This window comes from Sciurus carolinensis, chromosome 5 (genome assembly GCF_902686445.1).
Source record: "Sciurus carolinensis chromosome 5, mSciCar1.2, whole genome shotgun sequence".
NCBI lineage: Eukaryota > Metazoa > Chordata > Mammalia > Rodentia > Sciuridae > Sciurus > Sciurus carolinensis.
Genome location: NC_062217.1, coordinates 138,551,641 through 138,579,249, shown reverse-complemented (window position 1 = coordinate 138,579,249; position 27,609 = coordinate 138,551,641).

Below are 27,609 nucleotides of genomic sequence, written 5' to 3'. Positions count from 1 at the left end.
CATTTCTGTGGTTGTACACAATGTAGATTCATACCATTTGTGTAATTATACATGTACATAGTGTAATGATGTCTGTTTCATTCCACCATTTTTCATATCCCTCTCCCTCTCATTTCCCTTCATGTAATCTAAAGTTCCTCCATTCTTCTCTCACCCCTGTACCCACTCCCATTATATATATCATCATCCACTTATCAGGGAAAACATTTGGACTTTGTTTTTTTTTTTTTTTTTTTTTTCGGTACTGGGAATTGAACCCAGGGCCTTGTGCTTGCGAGGCAAGCACTCTACCAACTGAGCTATCTCCCCAACCCTCGCCTTTGGTTTTTGACCCAGTTACCCCACTCTTCAGTTCATACCCAAAGGACTTAAAATTAGCATACTACCGTAACACAGCCACATCAATGTTTATAACAGCTCAATTCACAATAGCTAGATTGTGGAATCAATCTAGATGACCTTCAGTAGACAAATGGATAAAGAAACTGTGGTATATATACACAATGGAATATTATTCAGCCATAAAAAAGAATAATATTTATGGCATTTGCAGAGAAATGGATGGAATTGGAGAATATCATGCTAAGTGAGATAAATCAATCCCAAAAACCCAAAGGCAAATCTGGTCTTTAGAATACCTTTAGAAACTGAACTAAGTTGAACACTTCAAGAGAAAAATTCAGGTGGACAATGCCAAATTATGAATCTAGGAATTCTCAGGTTTCATCTCATCTCATCAGGAAAAGAATGCTGTAATCAACCAGTGATGTCTACACTGGGCCCCAGAAAGTGCAGTAGCTACAGAGGTGCCAAATTTGCAATTCCTGATAATGCCTCCAACCCACCAATTAAATAAATATTTCTAGTTATGGTTTGCAGAAATGAACCATAGGTCTATCTAAACAAGTTTTAAAAACCATCTGCCCTATTTTTCTTGTATAAAACCCTTACATTACCTTATATTTTACAACTGAAAGAAGGTAATGCACTTCCAATCTGGTGCTGAATTTCTATTACAGACTGAAAATGTATGATATTCATGTCATTAATTTCATTTATATAGGGAGAACACAAGTAACTTAGGGCACTTAAAAACATATGAATTATACAAGTTGACTGTAGTTGCAGTCTTTAAATTAATTGCATAATGCCTCTGGCTCAGTCACTAAGATCAACTTCACTTGTAAACATAAGGCATAATTTGGAAAGAATTCTTACGGGTAGTTCAGGCAGTAAGGGCAAGTAGAGAATGTTCTGGGTATCACTTCCTATTCCTGGCCTGCTGAGTTGTTCTATGAGGCATTCACAAGACCATTACTTGCAATGATTCTTGGTCCAGGACCTCTGGCTTTTGAGGGCTGATGAAATAATAAGATATTTCTGTTTTACATGTCCAACAGAGTTACCAGCCTGCTTGGGACATAAAGAAGCTTTAGCATCATACTTAACACCAAAAAAACTAAATAACCCAATCAATGAATGGACTAAGGAACTGACACTTCACAGACGATATACTATCGATCACAAATTTATGAAAAAAATGTTGCAACTCTAGCAATTAAAAAAAATACAAATCAAAAGTACTCTAAGATCTCATCTAATTCCATTCAAAATGGCAGTTATTAAGAATATTAGCAACATAAATGTTGACGAGGATGTAGGGGAAAAGGTACACTCATACATTACTGGTGAGAATGCAAAATGGTGCAACCATTTTGAAAGCAGTATGGAGATTCCTCAGAAAACATGAAATGGAACCACCATTTGATGCTGCTATCCCACTCTTTGATTTATACCCAAAGGACTTAAAATCAGCATATTACATTGTTGCAGCCACATCAATGTTTACAGCAGCTCAATTCACCATAGCCAAAATATGGAACCAACCTAGATGTCCTGTGACAGATGAATGGATAAAGAAAATGTGATAAATATATATACACAAAGGAATATTATTCAGCTTTAAAGAGAATGAATCTCTGGCATTTGCTGATAAATGGATGGAGTTAGAGAATATCATGCTAAGTGAAATAAGCCAAACCCAAAAAAACAAAGGCTGAATGTTTTCCCTGATATGTGGATGCTAATTCGCAATAAGGGTTGGGGATAGGAAAGAATAGAGTTACTTTATTTTAGGTAGAGGGGAGTGAAGGGAGGGGAAGGAGTATAAGGGAGGGAATGATAATAGAGTGAAATAGACATTATTACCTCATGTAAGTGTATGACTACATGACTGATGTGATCCTACAACATGTATAATCAGAAAAATGAGAGATTACACTCCATTTATGTATAATCTATCAAAATGTATAAATGCGTTCTACTGTCATGTACAACTAATTAGAACAAATTTAAAAATTTTCTTAAAATTGAGAGGAAAACCTATATCCTATAGACACATTTCAAACTGCTCTCTCAAAGATCTCTTTAAGAAAGAAATGGCCCATACTCTCAGTCCTAGTTTTTACCCCTTTCAAGTTGTCATCACGAACACCTACATAATGCCTTTGGTTGTCAGTTTCATCAAAGATAATTACTTAAGTGTCTGGGTTGAAATAAATTGTGCAAATTACCATGTGGTATCTACTGCCTAGTAGGTGCAAATAGAAGGCAGCTCTGATATTAAATCATAAGCTAATCTAATGTCCTCAACTCTCACACCCATGACAACTACCAACGGTACCCAGTGCCAATTCTATTCAGAAACAAGGTTAGGGTTGGTAACACAAGCTTCCAAGTGTACAGCTCCCTGCTTTGGCTTCTCATTCCAGTTCAAAAAATGGGTTGTCACACTGAGCCCAGGAGGAAGAATTTTACCAAAATGAAAGGTGATGGCAACCATGTAACTTGTCATCCCAACAGACCCACCATTGGGAGTGACAGAAATTATATGATCTTTGAAACACTTACTGGCAGACCAATTTGGCTTATTCTACTGATAAACTTACAAAATTGTTATATCCAAAATATATTTTCAAGTTCAAGTTTTTCCAAAACATCAATATCAGAGTCCAAAAACCTTTCCTTCATATCGATCACTTAGGATAAACAGAGGATTGACATACATAGAGTAATTATCATTGCACATTTTCATGATACTTGATCAATTTCTTAGTTTTGGTCCTCTAATTTCTTTTACTGGTGTCTTTCTTAATAATATATTATCAAGATGGTCTTATTTTTGATAAATTTGTTCAGAGACACGTTTTTATGGTGATAAATCTGAATTGTTTACACAGTCAATATCCTTTTCTTGTTAGATCATAAAATTTTAATCAAGAAAATATTCACCCTACAGATTATGATACCTGTTAAGTTCTGAGAACATTCTCCTAAATGAGGAATATTATCAAACTTATTATTGAAATATGTACATATTTTCACCCTCACATTTTCCCAGCTGCCTCTTCCCAGAGTACTTTTTAAAAGAAAAAATTCAAAAGTGGTTCTACTAATTTATGTATGATTAAGATGAACAAATGAAAAAAGCACAATAAGTAGAAGGAAGACCAGTAGAGTAGAAGGGAATTGGGGGAGGGGGAGGGGAGAAAACAGGGACGTACTGGGAACCGAAATGGAGCAAATTATGTTATATGCATTCATAAATATGTCAAAATGAACCATACTATTACATTTAACACACTAATAAAAACATTTTTAAATAATCATCAAATATGTTATCTTTATGGTTCTTGAGGATATTTCCCAATTTAGATGCTGAAAACAACAGTCTGTCTCAACTACATTTCATTTTAGCTCACAATAAAAATTTCTTCACAAATCTGTCTTCATAAAACTCCATTGAAATACACTTCCTACAGAGTGAGATATCAAATATTAAATGGTTGCAGGTTGATATTAAATATTGTGCATCACTTGAGTTCTTGTTTTTAAAAATGCAGTTCCTCCCTTGGGATAAATTTCAATATCTTCCTCTTGGCAAGCTTGGTTTTCAGTAATTTCAATTTGATGAAAGTGTCAAAGGCTGACATTTGTGGCAGTACATTTTGTTGAATAGTTTGAATAAATGTTTCCAAATAATTTGGGGGAAGGTGCATCAAAATGTATCAACTTTGCAATCCAATATTACAAAATTAGGAAATTTGCAAAATTTATCAGAAATTATAAACAGTTCCTATTGTCATAGGACAGTTAAATTTATTTTAAAAGTAGATCTTCAAATGTGCAAACATTTAAAAAAAATTTTTATGGTTGAAAACAGAAGGTGAAATTGGGTATTATCATAAAGAAGTTCACCTTATATTCAGCATTAGCTTCATCACACAATTCTGTTGTTCAGTTACCCTAATTGTGTGTGTGAATTAGAGTAATACATAAATTATGAGAGTGGTAGATACAGCTCTAATCGCATTACACAAGTACAAATTATATTACTGTATAAATTATAAAATCTGATAAAATTTCAACAGCTTCCACTTCCATTGATAGTCCATCAGTTTATTCAAATGAAACATAAATTGCATCTGTACCAGAGCCAATTCCAAGAACATTGAATTAAGAACATTCCAAGAATAATATATTGAATTAATATTAACCTGCCGTGTTCATTGTTATGGTTTAGATATGAACTCTCCTGTGTTAATGCAGGAATGTTTGGAGGTGGAGTGACAGGATTGCGAGAAACGTAACCTAAATCAGTCCATCCTCATTCGAATGGACTGACTAGGTAGGTGGGACATAGGCTCATGGGACATGACTGGAGGAAGGGGGTGACTGGTGATGTGCACTGGAAGGATTTTTCTTTCCTGCTGCCCCTTTTCCACCGCTCTTCCTTTCTCTGCTTCCTGTCTACTATAAATGAGCAGTTTTCTTTCATTGCATCCTTTGGCCATGGATACTCTGCCTCTTGGGGACCTCAAAGCAATGGAGTCAGCTCATCATGAACTGAACCTCTGAAACTGTGAGCCCAAGTAAACTTCTCCTCCTCTAAGTTGTTCTTGCCAGGTATTTTGTTCACAACAATGAAAAGCTGACTAATACATTTTTAAGAACATTTTTTTTTGCCATAACACTGATCCACCAAGATTTATTTGAACAATTGTTACAAAACAATTCTATCTTTAATTGTTTAATTTTGAATTGAATTTTCAACAGCATGCATAATAATGTCAGACGTTTCACTTTTGGCAGAGTAATCTTTAAAAAGCTTTACTTTTGTACAAAAGAATTAGTATTGAAATTGAGTCATTATTGAAAGTGTCTGAGCTTTTTTAAAATATGGTATACTGCTTATTTAATACTTCATACTAAAAGAGTCAATGCAGTAAGAAGCATTACTTCAATTTTTTTTTAAATATTCAAGAACACTAGGATATGAAAAATGAGCAACATTAACTTACAAGAACAGTTATTTGGTCTCAGTGAAAAGTCATGTTTCACAATGGATAACGACTTGTAAGAAAACACCATCTTCGGGGACAATCTCCTTAAAACACCTCCCAACAATTAAAGTTGATGCTAATGCTCCTTCAGCAGATACATCTCTTCTGATCTTCGCTAGCTTCATCATTCTGCTGTGGTACCAAGATATCGGGTAAATGTCAACAAACATTTTATACAAAATCATTAACCATTTTTCCTGGGAAACAAAGCAAAACTCAGTTCTTAAATTATAAAACATGTACTTTCTCCTTATTTGACTCTTTGCTGATGAAAGAGTTTATTGTAAAATGAATGGGAATAGCCAGGTGCAGTGGCTCATGCCTGTAATCCTGGTTACTTGGGAGGCCAAGACAGGAGGACCTCAAATTTGAGGCCAGTGTTAGCAATTTAGAACCTATCTCAAAATGGGGGCGGGGGAGTATGTAGTGTAGGAAGGGATGTGGCTCAGGAGTGGAATGTCCTGGATTCTATCCTAATACCAGCAAAATAAATGAATAAACAAATAAATAGTCATAGCCAAAAATTAAATTGGCATAGATCCAATTGGCATAGACATACTGCTGTAATGAGATCTGAAAGCTTTCTAGTTGCTTCAGAGCAGGATTGCTCTGCTCTTCTCACAGAAGTTTCATCGGTATGTAAGTTACAGTTTCCTCTGTGTTCTATTGATCTTGACTAATCTGTGTCTAGGACCTTTAGGCTTCTTCTTGACCTTGGCACATGTCATGGCCCTGCCTGATTGGCAGGATAATTTGCTTCCCTTCTTTCACCACCACTCAGTAATGGAAGTGAGTGAAGTATTCCAGTTAGCAGCATCTGAGAGCTTTGGTTTATTGGGAAATGGTTCACATGCATTGCATTGGGAAAGTCTGGGAACAAGAGTTTCTACTGAGTCCAGTGCACAGAGTGGAAACTTCCAGATATGACAAGGGGTATTATTAAATATATAGTTATATCTTTGACTTCAAATTGTTGAATATATTTAGTGAGAGTAAAAATAATTTTTTTACTGTTTCAAACACAGAAATCAAAAATGATCATCTTTTAATGATCAATTAACATGTTTATTCCTACTTAGTTGATTTTATTGTTAGGAACACCATTTTGCCATGCATAACTAATAATAGTATCTCAATAAAATTCTGTACTCTGGTCATTGACTAATCTTTACTGTTTTTTTTTTTTTTTTTTTTTTCCTTTTTAGTTGTGGCGATTGAATCCAGGGCTTTGCACATGCTAGGCAAGTAGTCTGTGACGGGCTACATCCCCAGTCCTGCAAATAGTATATTTCTTAGCATCATTTAAATACTCTTCTCCTTTTGCTATGTAAGCAGTCACTTTATCATCACTATGGTTTTTTACCTAGTCTCTCAATTTCAAAACATTTTCCTGAAATTTCTCATATTTGTTGTGACTTTCTTGTATTTATTATGACCTATTTAGAATGTGTTAGCATTGCCTATTAGTCTTTCCTAAACTCTCAGCTCCTTAACCTCCTTCCCAGCCCTAGTTTTCAATGATTTGATTTCTACCTCTCTCCATATGCTCAAGTTTCTCCTTATTCCTCTTAAATGCAAAAGAACACCACAGGAGTTGAAAAACAAATCATTCCCACAAATAAATCAAAGTGACCTCTTACTAGTTTTAAAAACACACTTGATGCTGAATTTTCTGCTTCAGGTTTAATATGAATGTGTTTAAGTTTAAATTATTTTTAATCTTTGCCCTTATCTTTGTATAATTTGACTCTATATTTAACAGGTAATTCAAAGTCAGATACATTTTCTCATAGTCTTGTATTTCAAGTGGATTATCCTACCCTAGTTTATATTTTTTAATTTAATGCAAAACATACACTATAACTTTACTTGGTATTTTCCAGGGCTCCTAGGCAAAACCACCATGAGACATGTTATTTTCTTCCTCTATAATACATACACATATATTTTGACCATTCTGCTTAAGCTCTCTTTTCTGTAAGGCCAAAAGGAAAACTAAATAGTTCTGACAAGACTTGCACTTTGATGATCTATGCTCAGGTTTCCCAAGAAACATGGCTGTTGATAAATGTCTTACTCTCTTTTCCAGGTAGGTGGATCTAAACATCTTATTGAGCAAGATTGTAAAGCTTTTCAAAATAGAAACATTTTTTTAGTGAGTAGAGTTGAGAGTTGTGTAGATTTTGTGTGAAACAAATGAACAGAATAATATATTTGGTCCTCAAGTTACAATATATATTGATTTTATGATAGTGTGAAAACAATAGGCTTTCAGTAGACATCTACCTCAAAATTTGAATTTTGATTTTTCCTTCACTAGTAATATGTATCATAATAAACCCTCTCTGTGCTGGGCAGCAGCAGAAAACTGCAGCAACTACTTAGATATGCGATCATGAAGGAAAACAACCCAGAATATTCAGTGCACAGTGCTGCTCACTGGATATTTGGTAGATATTAGGTGCACTTTTGACTTAGAATATTTTCAATTTCTAATGAGTTTATCTGGATTTAACCCTGTTGTAAGTTGAGGAGCAACTTTAATCAAATCACAGTTTGAATTTCTCCAAAGACCCTCAAAATAAAAAATACAAGTGATTTCTTTCTTAGAACTGGGTTTGGCTAAACCTGAGAATAATACCAGGGAAATTATCTCACAGGAGAGGCTCAGATTTTTGTTTGTTTGTGTTTTACCTTGTTTTGTTAGTTTTTAATAATATGTAGAGAATGATGGTACAAAATTGAAAACATGTCTGGTCAACAACAAGGGAAGAGAAGAAATTGTGAATATGTATCACAACATGCAGAAGGGATTCTGTGTCCGATGAAATTTAGACATGCACTACCTCTGAGTCTTATTTTCCTTCTCAGTAAGATGATGGTAATGTCTACCTTACTTATAGAATGAGGTACAACTCTAAGTAATTATGATTGATTCAGGGTGCCAAGGTCATTATGATTTTTAAGCAGAAACAAATTAAAGATAAGAAAAAAGAAATAAAACCCAGAATCAGCACCAAATTAAATGAGATGCTAATACATCAGGCTGTTATAGCAAACTAGGTAACTGAAAGTGCCTGCTTTGGTAAAGCATTCTACAAGAGGATTTTCTCTTAGCTTCTTCTCTACGATCTATGGTCTTCTATTCTTGTGTGTATGTGTGTGTTTGCTTTTCTTCTTTCTTTATTTTTTTAGAAGGAAAAAGAAGTTATAATGTTTTGCAAAGGGGAAACACTTAGAAATGCTTTCCCAGTGGCTGTGATTTTTTCCCACCAGGGGGATAATTTCCTGTTACATCACCAGTGAATTGACACATCAGCAACTTGCCCCAATGGACCACTTTAAAGAATGGTAGGACTACATCTATTCTAGTATTTTGGGAGACATAGACCTTCCTTCCTAGAGATTGTAGTTAGATATTAGGAGCCAAGATTAGAGTAGAAAATCAGGAGAGACTTTAGACCTGCTTGTGGCCCAGGCTTTGACAGAAAGATAAAATGAAGTCATCAGATCAAGGGTTACTATTTTGGAGTTTGTAGCCAAAGCTCTATATTCAGGGGTTCTTTAATAGAAGTCTGGGGATGAAACCCTACTCTATGGTGTACCCCAAAAGTTATGTGTAAGACAGTATAAGAAAGTTTACTGATTGAGTTCATGAGAGCTTTAACTTAATCAGTACATTAATCGACTAATATGGATTACTGAGTGGTAACTGGAGGCAGACAGGGTGTTGTGGAAGGAGGGAGGTCACTGGGAACCTGTCCTTGGGTTTAAATTTTGTGTCTGGTGAGTGGAACTCTCTGCTTCATGATTGCCATGTCCTGAGCTGATTTCCTCCACTATACCCTTCTGCCAGAGCAATGCAGTCAAATGTCTGTGGACTGAGACGAAACCATAGAAACCAAATAAACATTTCCTTCTCTAAAGTTGTTTTTGTCAGGTCTTTTGGTCACAGCAGTGAAAAACCTGCTACTCCCTGGGGACTACCTTCCACACATCTTTCTCATGAGCTTGTAACAGTTAGAGAGTTAGGGCAACCTCTCATTTCTACTGTTCTCTCTCATAAAAGGTTATTTTATCTTAACATGGCTGAAAAAAGGTGACACAAATAGATTAATTAAAATTAAGTACTCTGGAATCAAAGAATCATTAGGTAAAAAGACAAATAAATAAGTTTTTTTCAGTCTCAGGGAAAGAACTGTTCTTAGATATAATTTTAATAAAGAACACTACATATCTGCCTGACTTCCTCTCATATGTTTTTTCCTACCTAAATAGTCCTTTACCCAAGGTCCCCAGGCAGCCTATCCATCATGATGCCCTAAGTTTTTGTTACTGTATAATATCCCAACCCTGCCCATTCGGCTTCTAGAAGGTCCACAGATTGCTATTTTCCTACCACCAATTTCCACACCAAATCCCGATGCTTTGGGTACAGCTGGGCTCAGCCAGGGCTTCCAAGGAAAGCAGCTGATTAAACCCATTCACAGAAAGATTTGAATGACTGATCTTTCACATACCCCCAGATATTTGCAGTTTGGGAAGAGGAAGCTTGTTAACTAAAGCTATCAGTGGAATTTTTAGGCAATTTATCAAAGACAAGAGAAAAAAATCAGATTTTTAACGGGAAAGGAGATTTGGGAAAGCACAGGAGAAACTAAGCTCATTTTTGACTCTCTGACTCACAAATATGGTTTTATTCAGGTCTTAGAGAATTCCTAAAATCACCCAGGTTGATAGCAATGGTTCTCATAGAGAAATCCAAACAATAGTGAAAGTGTGGGATGTGTGTGTGTGTGTGTGTGTGTGTGTGTGTGTGTGGTTTGATGACAGGGAGAATAAAAATGGTTTTGGATTGAGATGCTTGATGCCAATTGAAAGTAAAAAATACTTCTAGCATTTCCTTAAAATAATTAATTGTGAAATTGACATTTTCTTTTGATTGGCTAGTTATGGGATCATTTGGTAAGAGATGGCAGGGCAAAATTAAGATAACAGTAACGGTTAAATTTTGCTGAGCAATAAATCATTCCAAAATACAATGACTTAAAGCAAATGTCTTTGTTTTCTCATGATGCTGACGATGTGTGATAGACTCAACTGGAAGTTTCTCATACTGGTTTTTTCTGGACTCACTGATAGGGCAGCAATTAACGGGGTCTGGGTCCTCTGAGAAGGCCTCACTCAGCAACTCGTTCAGATGCCTGTTTTGGTCTGGACACCTCACTTTTCCACATGACCCCTCTATCAGGCTGACTTGTTCACATAATATCTTTCATTCCAAGAGGGAAAAAATGGAACCTTCAAGGCCTCCTGTAGCCAATGCCAGAATACACACAATGCCACTTACTCACTTCTCTCATAAATTTGTTTCATACGATTGATGCCTTGATATTTATTTTTAGGCCTGACACAAGTTATTTGAAATGTAGTGGAAACCTTGTAAGCTTTGGTCTAGTGAAAACTTCCTGTCCTCATGTGGTTGTTTCTGATATGGCCCACCAGTTGCTCATCTCACAGACCCAAACCCCAACACATGCATAGCTACTGCTGACCATGAAGAAACTCCAGTCTTGTAAATAACTCCGCCTTTCCATATAGTGTCTTTAGACTAGCCCACCTGTAACTCCCTCAGGAAAGCCTCAGGGATAATACCCATGGATCTTTTTTGTTTTAATTTTTAGAGGTGGGGTACTGGGGATACCCATGGGTCTTACTAAGCCTCATCCCTTTGTTGTATCTCTGTCTCCACCTCTCCCCACCTACGGTTCAGCTCTAGATTTGTTGACCTACCACCTGCACTCCTAATCTCTCTGGGATCTGTAAGTAATACATTTTTCTGCATTTTGGGTTCACTTCCTCATCACATCTCATCTGACACATGTGCCCAAACCTAACATTCCTTAACCAGGGCTCTTCTAGAGAATGGTTCCCTCAGCTTGTGACCACTCTTCAGAAAAGGACTTAAAAGGCAAATTAGAAAGGTATCACAACTTGCAACACATTTTATTGGCCAAGCAAGTAACAAAGCAAAATAGAGTCAAGGGATAGAGAAATAGCTCCATCTCTTGATGGAAACTGCTGCAAAGACCTGCCTTTTACCCTATGGTAAAGACTTATGAGTAGCCCCAAAATTTTGGAATTATTTTCTGTGGGCTGTATTTTCTTTGCCCCTCCCCCACTTTATTCCAGTGATATTTTCTTTTTATTTGTAGAAAAATTACATGGGAAGAGGTCATGTTCTAATTATAAACAAGGCATATGAGAGCTGAGAAATGAGATTGTTGATTATTCCATTTTAGGTAAAGTTAACATAGCTACACTTTATAGCTTTTAGAATATTTCAAGAATGACATGTGATCTGTTTTCTCCCAATAAATTGTCCCTAGTGGAACTCTTTGGAAGAACTATAATCAGTAGACAATTCATAGTGTCTCTTCTAAAATTGTTTTAAATTATTGAAGCAGATGTGCTGAGATACTCACTTCACACATTTCCCAAGTATTGACTTCTTTAAATAATGTGTTTAGCATATATCCTTTGGGACACAGATTTATGTTTCCTACAACTTTTAATAAGGCCTTAATAGCTATTATTTTCCTAATTGAACATCTTATTAGGCTAAAAGGAAAAATGTTAGGAGGACTGTATTATTAGTGCTTATAACAGAACATTTATGAGAGGCATTGATTTCTTCTCATTCTGGTTCACAAAGGAATGCAACAGCTACAATTATGTTCTGAGAAGTTGATCTGGGTATTCTGAGATCAAGCTGTACAAATCACATTACCTATCTGTGCCTGGTAAAATAAGATGATCAGAGACTGTCTAAGCCATCCTGACGCTAAGAGCAAACCAACAATTTTGCAAAATAGCAAGTAGTTATTTTGAACTTCACCCTCCAAATAACAGAGATAGTAGATATATGAGGAACATGATATGAAAATAGAGGAAAAGAGAAGTCCCTGGATACAAAAATGGTACATTATACTTCCAGACTCTGATCTTGACTTCATCTTTGTCTGCATCCATTTTTGTGTTTTCTTAAATTCAGCCTTTGGGTTAAAGGCTCTGATTAGAAATTTTTGACAGCTCCTCTTCCCCACGAAACAGAACTTATAACGATAATCAAGTCCTCAAAGAATCTTTCTGTCTCCTGCTTCTATCCAAATTGCTTGATCTTTCCCAGAATCTCCAGTTCCTGTGCTGTTTCTCCTACCCAATAATGACCTCCATATTGTCAGATCTAAGGAGCTGTTGATATCTCCTTTCTGAAATTTCTTGTCTTGATTTCTGTGATGCATTCCTTCTAGGACTTTCCTCTTCAGGCTCCCTTGATAACTTGCCATGTCCACCTGAACTTTAACCTCCCAAGCTCACTCCTGGAACTCCTGTCTACAGTATCCCTACACATGAAAATGGCTAGCGTTTTCTTATCCATTCTCAGGTGTGAAATACTAGTTACGCCCTCATGCTCAAATTTCTTCTTTAAACTTAGTACTCCAATCAGATTGAAATAACCAACTTTCTGTTTATAATTTTCACTTCAATATCGAACTTAACATGATCAAAAACAAACTGTGAACTTTGACTTCCACCTGCCCTTCTCCCTACTTTCTTCAATTTAGAATAGTATCACCATCATGCCAGTTTTAGTAAACCAAAACAGTAGGTACTATTTTTTTTTTTGTATTCTCACCTCTAAGTTAATACAATAAAAATCCTCTTTACTTTATTCCACACAGATTCAAAACTGATCCTTGCTATTGCAACCCCTTCTATTCCAGTCCAACCTACTCCAATTCCTTGTCTGAACTCCTACATTAATATCCTCACCTTACTCTATGACTGAATATTTTTGTTGTTTGTGTTTTAATTTTTACTAGTGAAATATTTAAACATACACAAGACTAATGAGAATATTATAACGGATCCTCCTGAAACTCTATCTAGTTCAAACCGTTAACAACATTCTGCCAGTCTTATTTGACCACCCACTCTTTTCCCTCCCTCAATGAAGTACTTTAAAAGAAAGTTCAGATATCATCTAATTTCTTTTTTAAACACATTTGCAACAGTTCTATACACAATAGTAAAAACCTGCAGGGGGAAGACCCACATGTTCTTCAACAAGTAAATCATTAAACAAATTGCTGTACAACCATACATGAAGTACTATCCAGCAATAGAAAAAAATAAACTATGGATACAAGCAACAACATGGATTGATCTCAATGACCTCATACCTGGTGAAGATATGTGCAGTCTTAAATGGTTATATTTGGTATGATTCCATTCTAGTAATATACTTGAGGTAGAGATGGAGAAAATTGTAAAGAAGGAGAAAGGCCAGTGGTAGGCAAAGGCTGCAGAAGAGTGTTACAACGAAGTGGCAAATACAAGCTTGTTAGTGATGAAAGAATGAATGTGGGTGCCCTATATATAACAGAAAATCCCATAGAGATAGTGCCTCCAAAAAAAGTTTTAAAAAAGTCTAAAAATTTACATATGAAAACATGTGCAGTTCATTAAGTTGTGAAGTTAAAACATGATTCTCGACCTGGGACTATTTCACCCCACTGGAGATATCTGGCAATATCTGAGACATTTCTGGTTGTCACAGCTCAGAGGGCTGGTTGTCACTGGTGCACAATGGTTTGTGGCTAGGAGTGCTGCAAAACATCTTACAATGCACACAGAACCGTCTTCCCCTCACTCCCCACCAAAATCAAGAATTATCTAGCACAAAAATATTAGTACAGCTAAGACTAAGAAACTAAGTGAATTCTGTTGTTCCATGTGGAGTTTCTGTTCATGATATATGGTATTGGTATATAAGATGCTATGCTGGGGAAAACTGAGAAATGAGTGCACAGCAACACTGAACTATGTTTTAGGTCTTTGTTGTCTTAAATTATTTCAAAAGAAAAAGTCAAAACAGAAACAAATTAATTAATTTGCCCCTCCTAAGACATCCCATTGCACTCAAGATGAAACCCAAATTCCTATTCAAGAAGAAAAGTCTTCAAAAACAAAGCCATTGCTTTGACGTTCAGAGCTCTACCCCTGTTCCTGCCTCTCATCAATGGCCAGATAGGGCAATAGATCCGTTCAGTGGTTAGAAGATGGGTTCTGGCAAGGGAGTCCCAGCTTCATGACGGACCATGGTGCCAGGCAAGTATCCTTATCTTGCTGAGACTTTTCTGCTCATCTATAAAAGGGGGGAAAGTTCCTACCTTCCTTAAGGGTGGATGGGAGGGTTAATGAGATGGCCCATGTAGAGTACTCTGAACAGAGTCTGGACAACACCTGAGCATCCGATGGCTGCTGTAGCTATAATAATCAGATTTGTGGGTGTGAGCCCCACTCAGCTCTAGCGGGGAATGTTACACTATCGGTGGGACTGAGTGCAGTACTTGGTAACCTGAGAGTCTTCAGGTGATACTGGAGACATACAACACAAGGCAGGGCAGCAGAGCATGCACAGCTGCTCAGCAGAAGACCACCCTCAGGGTGAGTATTGACATGAATATATCAACTTAACCATGGTGCAAAGCCCGACCCTGTGCATTTTAGCCCCACTAGTTATGTCAACAGGCTTGAAAGTGAACACCCCAAAAAGAAAACATTTTATTGGAAATTCTGCTCTCTCCCAAATATCCAACTACAAAATCAATTTTTTTAAAAATAAATCATCTGTAATTTCAAAAGGTAATAAAAACAAGATGGCATTGTCTAATTTCACTATAGGTATTTCAGTATATATCACTCATGTTTTAATACAACTTTAATATCACCATCTCTTACATAATCTAATATTCAATCAACTTTTAAGGTTCCTAGATTATGACCAAAATTTCTCTTATCATTGTTTTGTTTGAATAAACACCCAAATAAGATCTTTACAATGCATATTACTCCTGGGTTACTTTTAATCTACAATATTACTCTTTATTTCATTCTGTTCATTTGTTAAAAAATTCAGTTTATTTATTCAGTAGTATAACCCAATAAAATTTCCAAGAAAACAACCAAATGAATGCATATATAGGAAAAGTATACAGGAAAAAAGTATATATTTATAGGAAAAGTATAGATATAAATCTTTCAAAAAGCAGTCAGGAAACAAAATCACACATTACATGGAAAGGGACAATAATGGGACCAAATTGATTTCAACAGAAATAATGGAAGCCAGAAGACAATAAAATGCCTTAAAACTAGAGAAGGATGGTGTCTGCAAACCTAGAATCTTACATTAGTAAGTACATCTTTAAAAGTATAAAATAGATGAAGAAACTTTCAAACAAGGAGGAACCCATAGTTATATAATCAATACCATACTAGAGAAAAAATTAAAATGCAGTTTTCAAAAATAAGCAAATTAACCTCAATTTAAGCAAAGTTATACAAGAAGAAATAAAGAGAAACAAATGGGCAAAATTCATACTGACTATGCTAAACAGTAATAATAAAATACCTTATGGGGTTTAATATACAGAATTAAATTATGCACAATAAGGACATGTAAGCTGGTGCATAGCTGTGTGGAAGGAGTTAAACAGTTCTATAATCCCTGAATTTTTTGGAAGACAAAATATTGCTCATTTTGGAGCAAAGGAACTGAACAAACACTTCACAGAAGAAATACAAATGGTCAAAAAAATATATGGAAAATGTTCAACATCTCTAGCAATTAGAGAAATGCAAATTAAAGCTACACTGAGATTCTATCTCACTTCAGTCAGGATGGCATTATAAAGAATAACAAGTAACAATAAATGTTGGCCAGGATGTGGGGAGAAAGGTACTCTCACACATTGCTGGTGGGACTGCAAATTGGTGCAACCACTCTGGAAAGCAGTATGGAGATTCCTTACAAAACTTGGAATGGAACCACCATTTGACCCAGTTATCCCAGTCCTCAAAGGACTTAAAAACAGCATACTATGGTGACACAGCCATATCCATGTTTATAGCAGCTCAACTCACAATAGCAAAGCTATGGAAACAAACTAGGTGTCCTTCAATGGATGAATGGATAAAGAAAGTGTGGTAAATATACACAATGGAATATTACTCAGCCACAAAGAAGAATGACATAATGGCATTTGACCGTAAAAGGGTGGAACTGGAGAATAGATGCTAAGTGAAATAAATCAATTCCAAAAAAAACAAAGGTCAAATGTTCTTTCTGATGTGTGAATGCTAACCCAAAACAAGAGAGGTTGGGGAGGGGTATAATAGGAATCCGTTGAATTAGACAAAGGGAAATGAAGGGAAAGGAGGGGGTAGGGGAATAAGAAAGACAGAATTAATCAGACATAACTTTCCTAGCTTTGTATTTGAATACACAACCAGGGTAATTCTGCATCACGTATAACCACAAGAGTGGGAGTCTAAATAGAATAAGTTATACTCTATGTATGTATAATTTGCCAAAATATATTCTAATGTCATGTATAACTAAAAGGAACAAATAAAAAATACAAAAAAAAAGAATTTCTCATTTTATAAAATCTTAATAAATCAAGGACATATGTCATAATCTCCATGGAAACTAATAAAAGAATAGTAAAAAAATGCTTAGTAAGCTAAGAATCTAATAGAAACAAAAAATTAAAATAAAACAATAAAGGAAAATAAAATAAAGCATAAGAGGAGAAATAGATAAAAACCAATCCTAAGATGATACATATCAGCTGATATATCTACAAGCACAACCAATATGAAATAAATACTCCAATTGCCAAACAAGGATAATCATAAGAAGAAAAGTCTGCACATGCTCAGTATATGTAACTCATTTCTAATATTTTACATCCACAGTTGGTTGAGTCCATGCAGGTGGCCATGGAAAGCAAACTATGTCTATTTTCTACAAGTTACACAGCGGTGCAGAGTAAGCCAACCTACCGTTCTGATCATGATGTCCTGAGAACACTGTGGATGATGACTATGGGGAAATGTACAACCGTGAAGTGACTTCTGAGCACACAGTATTTGAGGTGGCAGAAATGTGAGTGTTTAGCAGACAGCGCCACACATCCCAACACTACCCAACGAAGCATCTCTATGGCTTTAACTAACTTGCAGAGACCTGGGATGAGTTGTGATCCATGAAGGAAACGGGGGACAGCAACCACCAAGACCAAAAGGGGTAACATCAGATCATCTGTAAGTATTAACTTGTTTAAGGGTAGCCCTTGGAGATGGATATTACTATCCTCATTTTTCACACAAGAAATTTAGATTCAGAAGAAAGCACAGACTCACACAATATCATAAAATTACTACATTGTTGAACTGGAATTCAGACCTGTCCATCTTACAGTGCTACATCTAGTGGAAATGCAAGAGGCTTTGCCATCCGTATTGTACTCCACCCACCAATAAATCTGATTGATGCTTTATTGCTTTATTATATAAACAACATTAATGGATTCTGATTGTAAAATATTCTCAGAATTCAGAAGTATGTAGTTTAAATGTCTTAAAAATGCACATTGCGTGCACATATATATATTCTATAAGATGTATAGTTTATAATAAATATATAAAATATAAAAGTATTGTCAAGTTAAATAAAAGGAAACAACTGTGTTTCTTACAAGACATATTTTATAAGAATATACTAAGACTCAAAAAAGAAACATGAAAATTAAGCAAAATTTGCTGAAGCTACATTGATCTAACAAACTTACTTTAAAGTCATAAGTAGTATTAGAGATGAAAATAATATTTGATAATAAAAAGCCAAATGCCAGGAAGATAGATAAATTTAAAGATTTGCATGTAATAACTTGGCTTTAATATATAGGAAACAAAAATTGACAGAAAAGAAAACCTAGACAAATGAATAATCACTACATAATTTTAAAAATCTTCTCTCAGTGACTGGTAACACAAGCAGGTAAAAAACAGCAGTAAGGATAGTAATTTACCAAATTCTTTAAAACTTCATCTAATTAACATATAAGTACCATATAACATAAAGAATGCACATGCTTTTCAAGTTTATAGAGAATTACCAAGGTTGACCATATGTTGGGCCATAAAGTAAATCTCAGTAAATTTCAAAAGAGTCAAATGATATGGATCCACACAGATGTTGGCAAAATAATCTCTGAATACAGTAAAATGAAGCTAAAAGTAAATAACAAAAGATAGTTGGAAAATTCCAAAGTGGTTGAAAATTATTCAGTGCATCTTTCAATAACCTTTTGGTCAAGGAAGAACTTACACAGTCAAAAGTGTTTGAACTTATAATAATGAAAATGCCAACTACTAAAATGCATGTAATGCAACTAAGATCATGTGTAGAGGAACAGTTTTAGCCTTAAATACATGTTATAGAATCTAAGGATGACTGAAAATCAGCCATTTGTAATATCATCTCAAAAATTTAGAAAAATAATCAGGGCCCAGTGATGCATACCTGTATTCCCAGTGGCTCAGGAGGCTGAGGCTGGAGGATCTAGAGTTCAAAGCCGGTCTCAGCAAAATTGAGGTGCTAAGCAGCTCAGTGAGACCTTGTCTCTCACTAAAATACAAAATAGGGCTGGGGATGTGGTTCAGTGGTTAAATGCCCCTGAGTTCAATCCCCAGTGCCTCCTCCCGCCAAAAATAAATAGAATTTAGAAATTCTAATAAATTATACCCAGAGAGAGTAAACAAAAGTAAATAATAAAGATTGAGAATAGGAATTAGAAAAATGAATAGAAAGAATAAAATGGAAAATGAATAAAGCTAAAGTTGTACCTTTAAAAACTAGACCAAGTTGATTGATAAATTCTGGCAAGGTTGACTAAGAACCGAAGAGAGAATTGGCTACATTGGTAAATAGCCAATTCAGGAATGATAAAGAGAACATTGAAACAGCTCATGAAAACACTGCAGAGATAGTAAGAGGAACAGTTAGACAATTTAGGCTTACTTAAAACTATAAACAAAATGAAAACAGAAGGAAGCATAATATTTGATTATTCCTGCATCTATTAAAGACTTGAATCTCTTACAAAATAAAACCTCCTCAAGAAGAATGCATCCTTCACAAATAACTCTGCTGATAGATTCTACTAGTTACAGAAGAAATAGCCTGATCTCACCCAAATTTTTCAGAAAATACAATAATAGTACTTCTTAATTCATCCTAAGCCACCAACACCCATAGAGAACTAGTATAATATTTGAGTAATTAAGATTATTAAAAGCATATAATATACAAACACTCTTAAATACATATTTATGCTGTGGGATAGAGAATATTTCTGGAAGCAGTCACGAGAATTCACTAATAGAAGTTCTCTTTAAAGAAAAGAACTGGGGGCACTGGTGTGGGAAGAGATTGTACTCATTATGAGATTATTTTTTGCATGATTTGAATACAAATGTATAGACACATTGATTGTGTTGGTAACAGAAACAATTACATTATCAAAAATAAGCATGTAAGATAATGAATAGGAAGAACTTCTTTGTCATTTTCATCTGGCTTTGTGAATGTGAAATGTTGAGCTGTTGATTTACTATGGACTGCGCGGGAAGCTCCAGAACACAGGAAAGAAGAAGGGTCTAACTGATTGGTTGGTGGCCTCACTGCAGTCTTGAAGTTGGTAAAGGTCAATGAAGCATAAATTATTCACCAACCTCAAGGTCAGTCTGGAAACTCTAGACGTGGTGGTTCATGGTGGTTGCTTCTTTGGTGCTGCTAGGTCCCTGGCTACATGACAAAACCTCTAAACACACACTTTAGTTACTATAAATTCTCAAGTGTTGAAATTCAGACTATTGAAGCTTTTCTCATCATATAATGAAACTGGCTTCTTATCTCTTTGATAAATGCAATGGTGTGTTAATTTTCCCATGACTCATGTGGGAGGAAAACAGACATTGAGATCGATGGGTTGTTTTTAATAAACACTAGACTGAATGCAATGGTTTTCTGTCCCAAGACGATTTCTCAGACTGAATAACTCCCAGAGCTACTCTAATCACCTCTCCTTCTCCCATTCCTAATGCTCTTTTTGGCAACTGACCATTTGTTTAACAATCAACTGTTTTGACAGCTGATAAGAAAGCAAGGAAAAAATATGGTTGCCGGAGTGATAACTCGACTTGCCAGATTTAGATTTTTTAAATATAAAAATAGAGAAGGTAACGGTGTGGAAGTGGGGAATATGAAGGGCGGAACGGTTGCAGAAGACAAACAAATGACTGACAGGCTGGGTACTAACTTTGAGAAGGAGACAGACTGTCATACACTTTACAAAGGCAAATATTGAGTATGTACAGAGCTTGGGGAATAAGGGGTGAAGGAGGGTAGACTTTTAGACATTCAAATGGACACTCGCAATGCTCATTTATTTATACATCTATCTTGTTCATAGGAGAGGTTCAGGTTTATCTTATATTTGGCCTATAATTCTACAAATTGTTACCTTGTATAAAAATATATAATAATATCTAAATAGGGTAAATAGACTCCCTTCAGCCAGCATCCTGCAAAACAAACAAATAATAAATAAGCTAATAGACTGAAAATAAGAGCTATGTAAAAAAAAAAGTGGGGAAGAGTAAACATATGAGTTTAAAAATAAAGAAATTTGGAGTTATTTAGTAGAGGGACAAAAGATACACTCAATTAGGGCCGAAGGCATCATGGCATTGAAGCTGCCAGAAATATTGATTCTGAGTTCATCAAGAAAAATATGTATTATCCACACCATAGTCTATTGAGGAAGACAAAAGCATATGGGATTCATTTTAGAAATGTTTCCACTTACAGAAAAAATTAAAATACGAAAGCTTTTTCATTACATACAGACTCTTAAAAGAAAAACAAAAGTAGAAGCTGTATTTATTGAACGTGTACTTGTGTAGAGTCATGCATTGATTCTCATATCTTAATACTATTTCAAAACATTTCTTATTCTCCCCTTGCAAACTGAACATGCTGAGGTTCAGGAGGTAAATTTTATAGCTTCAGAATGTCAAGCTAGAATTCAACCTCAAGATTGTTTGACACCCTCCCACCCAGCTCACTCATGTGACCCCACATCTAAAATATCCCTAAGGATATTTAGGGAATTTATGATGGTTTAAATCTTATTATTGCAGAAGGACACCCTCCCCTCAAAAATTGTAGACAAAGAGTTTTGTCTTTTGTGTAAGTTCAAGATGAGCAGGCACTTGTGTCTGTGCACCTGTGTATGGGCTACCTGCCCTGCTTTGTACCAGTACACACAACCATCCCAAACGCCAGTATCTCTGTTGGTACAATTTGTGCAGCACTGACATCTACCTTACATAGAATAGAAGGTATTCTCCATGTGTCATACTAATTGGAACCACAAGATCCCAATAGATGTTGGCTAATATTATGTTACCACTGAACTCATATACATGAGCGCCTACTTCCTTCTGGACATTATCCTTAATCAAACAAAGATTAAGTTTTCCAAATCTCAAGGAACTGATAGTCTAGAAGAAAAAAAAATACAAAACAACAACAACAACAAAATACAAAGGGCTGGGGTTGTTGCTTAGTGGTAGAGCACTTGCTTAGCATGTGTGAGGCACTGGGTTTGAGTCTCAGCACTGCATATAAATAAATAAATAAAGGTTCATTCACAACTTAAAAATATATATATATATATACATATATATAAGATATAAGACAAAGACAATAACAACAAAAAGATAAATATGATAAGTTAACAGAATAGATATAATCCAGACAGTGTGCACATATGCAAGAGAAAGAATCAAAACATATTTAGTTTTTGTATTTACCCAAGGAGACTCTCGATAGTGCCTTTCCATCTTGAAAAGTGCCATATGGAATCTAAATACAGAAGTCCTTTTGGGGCATATGGGCTGTTGCCTGTTTCAAATATATTTTCTTGGAATGGTTTATATATGGATGTAGTCATTACTTCTATTTAAATTCCTCAAAGTTATTTTCCTATTGTCAAATAGCATTCAAATACTTTTTTTTTTTTTTACTATTTATTTGGCTTCTTATTTGGTTGAGAGCAGATATTATTAGGTGTAACTCTTGGATTTCCCAGACAGTTTTTGGGAACCTAGAAGTAAAAGCAAGATCTAGTTTTACTTCCCTGTTGGGTCATACAGACACAGGGGTGATGGTGGAAATGGACTCCCCAAAACCAAGGCCTCCACTTTGATGAAGATGTGCAGGGTGCTTGTTCATGGTCACTCGAAAGTGGTAGAAACTATCCTTTGAGAAGAGAAACCAGTTGCCTCAACCTAGGGGCTTGAAGCTACATGGCATTAGGCTAAGGCCAGTCCCCAGGGACATGCTGGAAAGGTCCACATGGTCCTTCACACCTGTGTTATATCACTCTGGGCAGCCTGGCCTAAGTTCTAGTGGGAGAAGCCTGATGAATGGGCCAGTCCTGGCCCTTGAGCAGATCATTTGCACTGAATCATCTGCTCTGGCTTTCCAAATTGATCAAAGTCACTAACTGTTGGCCCACCTCCACCTCCACTGCCTTTTGTGCTAACCCACTGTTAGAGTCAAATCTGGAATGAAGGAACGGGAGTTCCACAGTAGAGCGGAACGGGACCAGAAGAAAGCAGCACCTTCCACCTCTGAGCTGGGGGTGTCTACACGTTTAGTTTTAAGTACAACATCATAATTTGAGGCTAATTACACATGGGATGTCATCAGGGTCATGTTACCACAAAGCAACTGTCACTCACATTTGGAAGGAGAAATTTTAAAAGGAAACCAAACTGCAGGATCAATTTAATAAATATGATCAGTACTCATAACTGAATATCCTGAACATACTGAGCCTTTAGAAAGGGGTTTCCTTTGCTTTAAACAACTCTAGAGTCTGGGAATATATATATATATACTCTCTATATATAGTATAGTATATAAGTATATATATTACTACACAGTAATATGTATAATATATATAATATATAAATATATACTAATAATATATATAAGTATATATATTAAGTTTATATATAAGTATATATGAATGTATAGTATATAAGTATATAAGTAATATATATATTACTATAATATATATATAGCTTATGCAAAACATCTTTTCTGTTTAAAGTAATAGCAAATGTTCACTATAGAAAATTTAGAAATCAGAAAAGTATAGAGATGAAAACTAAAGCCATCATGATTTCACTCCTCAGAAAGACTCATACTTAAGAGTTACAGCCTTAGAAATCTTTAAAACAAACAAATGAAAAGTCAATTTATCTGAAGATATTGTGTCATATTGTGATTTTCTACTTTGAGGCCACTAGAATAAAAAAATCAAATAACAGCTGCCAATTGCTCATAACATTTTGGAAGAGGATGGAACTCCCATTTGAGAAAGTAAAAAACTAAAAAGTAAACAAACTTTATTAAGCCCATGAAATGTTCCAATTTATTTTTTTCTTCTATTTTTTTCTCCACTAGGAGACCCAAATGCCTTCTGATTGGTTGTCAGCATTGCTGGGCAGGCCAAGGATCAGTGGCCAATATCTGATCTGTAGATGCATTCCTTTTCTGTGGCAAAGATTACCTTTCTTCTTTAAAAGGTTGTATTTTAATATCTAGTCATCACTGCACCAACTGAAATAAAGAAATATGCCTCTTTGACCCCTCACTAACTAACTAACTAAACCCAGTTGGCAAGATGTGAGTAGATTTTTCATATCTGAGAATCAGCTTCAAGGAAGCTGTTTTTCTTCCTTTCTAAGGAATAGACCATGGTTGTACATAACTACGTGAAATTACAAATATTTGGCCCGTATATTAAAGTATGGTTTTAGAAAGTCTCTTGAGTAATAGCAATAGAAAACATAACTCTAAGACATAATAAAGACTAATCAGAATTCTAAAGATAAAACCTAAATGTCTAGGCTCTGTTTTCTGAGGTAGATATACTACATTGTGTATTTGAAAAGGTCTATCAATTCTTAGATTCTTGATTGTGAAATTACACAGACACGTACCTAGTCTGACGTGTAAATAGAGCAAGGCAATGTGAAAAAAAAAAATCCTAGTAGATTTGAATTCAGTTTGTTCTTTTATTCACCACATTTCAGAAAATTATTTTGTAACTCTTTTTCCTCAGATATAAAACAGAGTACCTATTTTACAGGACTGAGATGACAATTCAAAATAATTCAGACATGATGACTAACATGTAGATGTTTAATAATTAGAAAATATATTGACATCATTTATATAGGGCATTTATGATCACAGAAAAAAATAACCATTTTCTCTATAGAAAAGGAAGTCATTCTAGCAGGAAATCGCTATCAATACAAAATAAATTGTCCTCCCTTTCTTATCTTAACTCCCACAATTCCTGAAGCCAATAGTGAGGTCTGTGGTGGGCCCTGGAGAAGCTCAGTAACCAGAGCAGTATGCCAGGGTCCAGGAGAGAGGACAAGGGGTAAGAAACCCACAAAAACCACGTGGGACACAGGAAATCACATAAGGGAGCTTATTAAGCAAACAGAATGTCTCCCTACAGGGTAAGAGAGAAAATAAGAGGAAAAGAGAAAGGGTGCATGCAAGACAGAGTGTGAAAAGCGATGAGGAGAGAGAAAGGAAGTGAGTAGGAGAGAGAAAGCATGAGAAAAGATGGCGGGAAGCTATCCTTAAGCAATTGAATTCCACCGGGGTAACAGGGGACCAAGAACAGAGAAGGATATTTGCAAGCTGACTGATGAACCAATAGCTAGCTAGGATGTTCACAGACTGACAAGTAGGTGGGAGGCGGAGAAATGGCTGCATTGGAAAGGGCGGGGAGAGCAGCTTTCAGACTGACAAGCTAGGTTGTGATGCAACGTAAAGGGCGGGGACCAGCTTTGCATTACACAAGGAGAGTGTCCATGTGGAGGAAGATGGCCTGGTCTGCAGAAGCAGAGCCTGGGAGAGGTGAGGTGGGCAGGCACACAGGGGACCAGGCTGGCAGGGATGTCAGAAACCAAGAATGAGGAGCATATATAGGGGTTGGTGTTGATAAATGTTATGGGGAAAATAAAATTTCCATGGCCCATGTGTCTGGGAAATGCTAACCCCTGCACTGTTTACTGCATGACCTTTCAGAACAGTGCCCCCACCCCTTATCTGCAGGGCTATGTTCCAAGACACCCTGTGGATGCCTGAAGTTTATCCATGGTCCTCTACAATATAACTCTACATATACCATGAGTTTTCCTTAAGCTATTTATGATGAAGTTTAATTTATGAGTTAGGCACAGTAAGAGGTTAACAATAACTAGTAATAAAATAGAATAATTAAAATTATATACTTTAATAAAAGTTATTTTTATGAACTGTTTATTTCTGGAAATTTCTGTGTTGTATTTTGAACTGTGACTAACTCCAGATAGCTAAAACCATAGAACACAGAACCGTAGATAAGGGGGCTACCATATACTGATTTATATTTTGACTCTCTAGTAAGAAACAGTAACTCTTGACTTTGGAATTCTTTCTTTTATAAAATTCTCTTAGGATCGCTTATCTGTGATGAAAGGGCAGTTCTTACTTTTGAGTTCATCATGAACTGCTACTTTTGTAAAGTATGATAAAAATGAATTAGAAAGATGAAATAACAAAGTCTTTAAAACTTCCAAAATGTTTATGAGACTGTAGAAGTATAGAATCACTCAGTCAAATTGAGGGGAGCATTTCCAAATGCCCACTCCCAACTCCTGTGCTAGGAGGTGTCATGGCCAGAACTGAGCTGTCCACACAGGGACACTGAACTGACCTTGAGGAGGACTGGAGGTCGCACCCAGTCCCCTTGTTTTACAGATGAGGAAACTGTGGCACCCAGTTCAAGGACACATGGTATAGAAAGGAGCAGCCATTACTAATACACTCCAAATTAAAATAAGAATTTTCTATAATATTCTTTGTATTTTGATGATAAGTTCTGGGAAAGCCAATGTTGAAAGTATCTCATCACTCTGTCAATGCTTGTTAGTGTGATTCTTGACTATAGTAGACCCTCAAGTATTAAATAAATGTGTGAATAATTGACTCACCATCATTATTAAATGCTTGTCTTTAAATTAAGTGTTTTTTTTTTTTATGTATCTTTTTTTCACACTAGTGAATCTGTCTGTATTAAGCCTCTCGTGTAAGGGCCTTTGGAACAGTATCTTGCTTCATAATTTTTATACACTGATTAAGACAATTTAGTTAGAGAAAAGTGTCAAGCTGAAATCCAGAACATGGAAACCTAACAAAACGTCTGGAAGGGTGGTAGTCTGGAGTGCAGGAGAGTGAGACAGGAAGATCACAGTCGCGACTGTTGTGTTCATGTTTTTTAAGTCTTTCAAGTTAAATCAATATTAAAAAAATTTAATTAAACTCTTTCCCCTCCAACCAGGTGGCTGCTTTGAGATAGCAGCAATAGACAGAAAGGGTTCCAGGAATGGGAGGGCTGTTTCCCACGAATTTACAAGTCCTGTCAAAGGACGAGTCAACACTTTGTAAGCTGAAAGGGAACTTTCTCACTCCTTCTCAAAATTAGTGCACTTGAGGGAATGACTGGCTAAGGTGGAAACGTCTGATATTAGTCTCAGAAATACAAATATTTCTGTGAGATTTATCACTCAAATTAGGAACAAGAGGGAATTCTGCATTAAAGAACAAAGGAAATTCTTCATTATTTTAATTAACAGACTTTCTCCTGCCTGTAGCACCGATAACCCAAGGGACACAGTCCAAAGGTTCCCACTAGACCTCTGCTCCGCTTAGGCCATGGGCTTTTTTCCAAATCAGTGCAGAGTTCTGCTGCTGCAATGTATTCACCACTAACCAGACAATAGGCATGCAAATCATCCTGAATGAAGGAATCCACACAGGTCAGCAAGGAAATAACTGCTTTGCTAAGCCCCACGGTTTATAAAATGGCGTGGAAGAGCTCTTCCCTCTGCACATGTATTTTTAGTCATCATTAAAGATAGATGCTACTATCATTCTGGACTTGCTACTGGGTTGATGCCTGAAAATAAACTTTCTCTAGCACTTCTTCCCTCTCCCCTGGCTTTTCTCCTTCCCAGTCATTTTCCTCTCTATTCCACCCACTAGCCTGAAGCCTAAGGGTCCAGGAATACTATTAAGGTGCTAGCTAATAATCCCAAGGTGACTACTAAAAGCTAAGTGATGAACCACTCTTGGAGAGCCCGCTGGAAA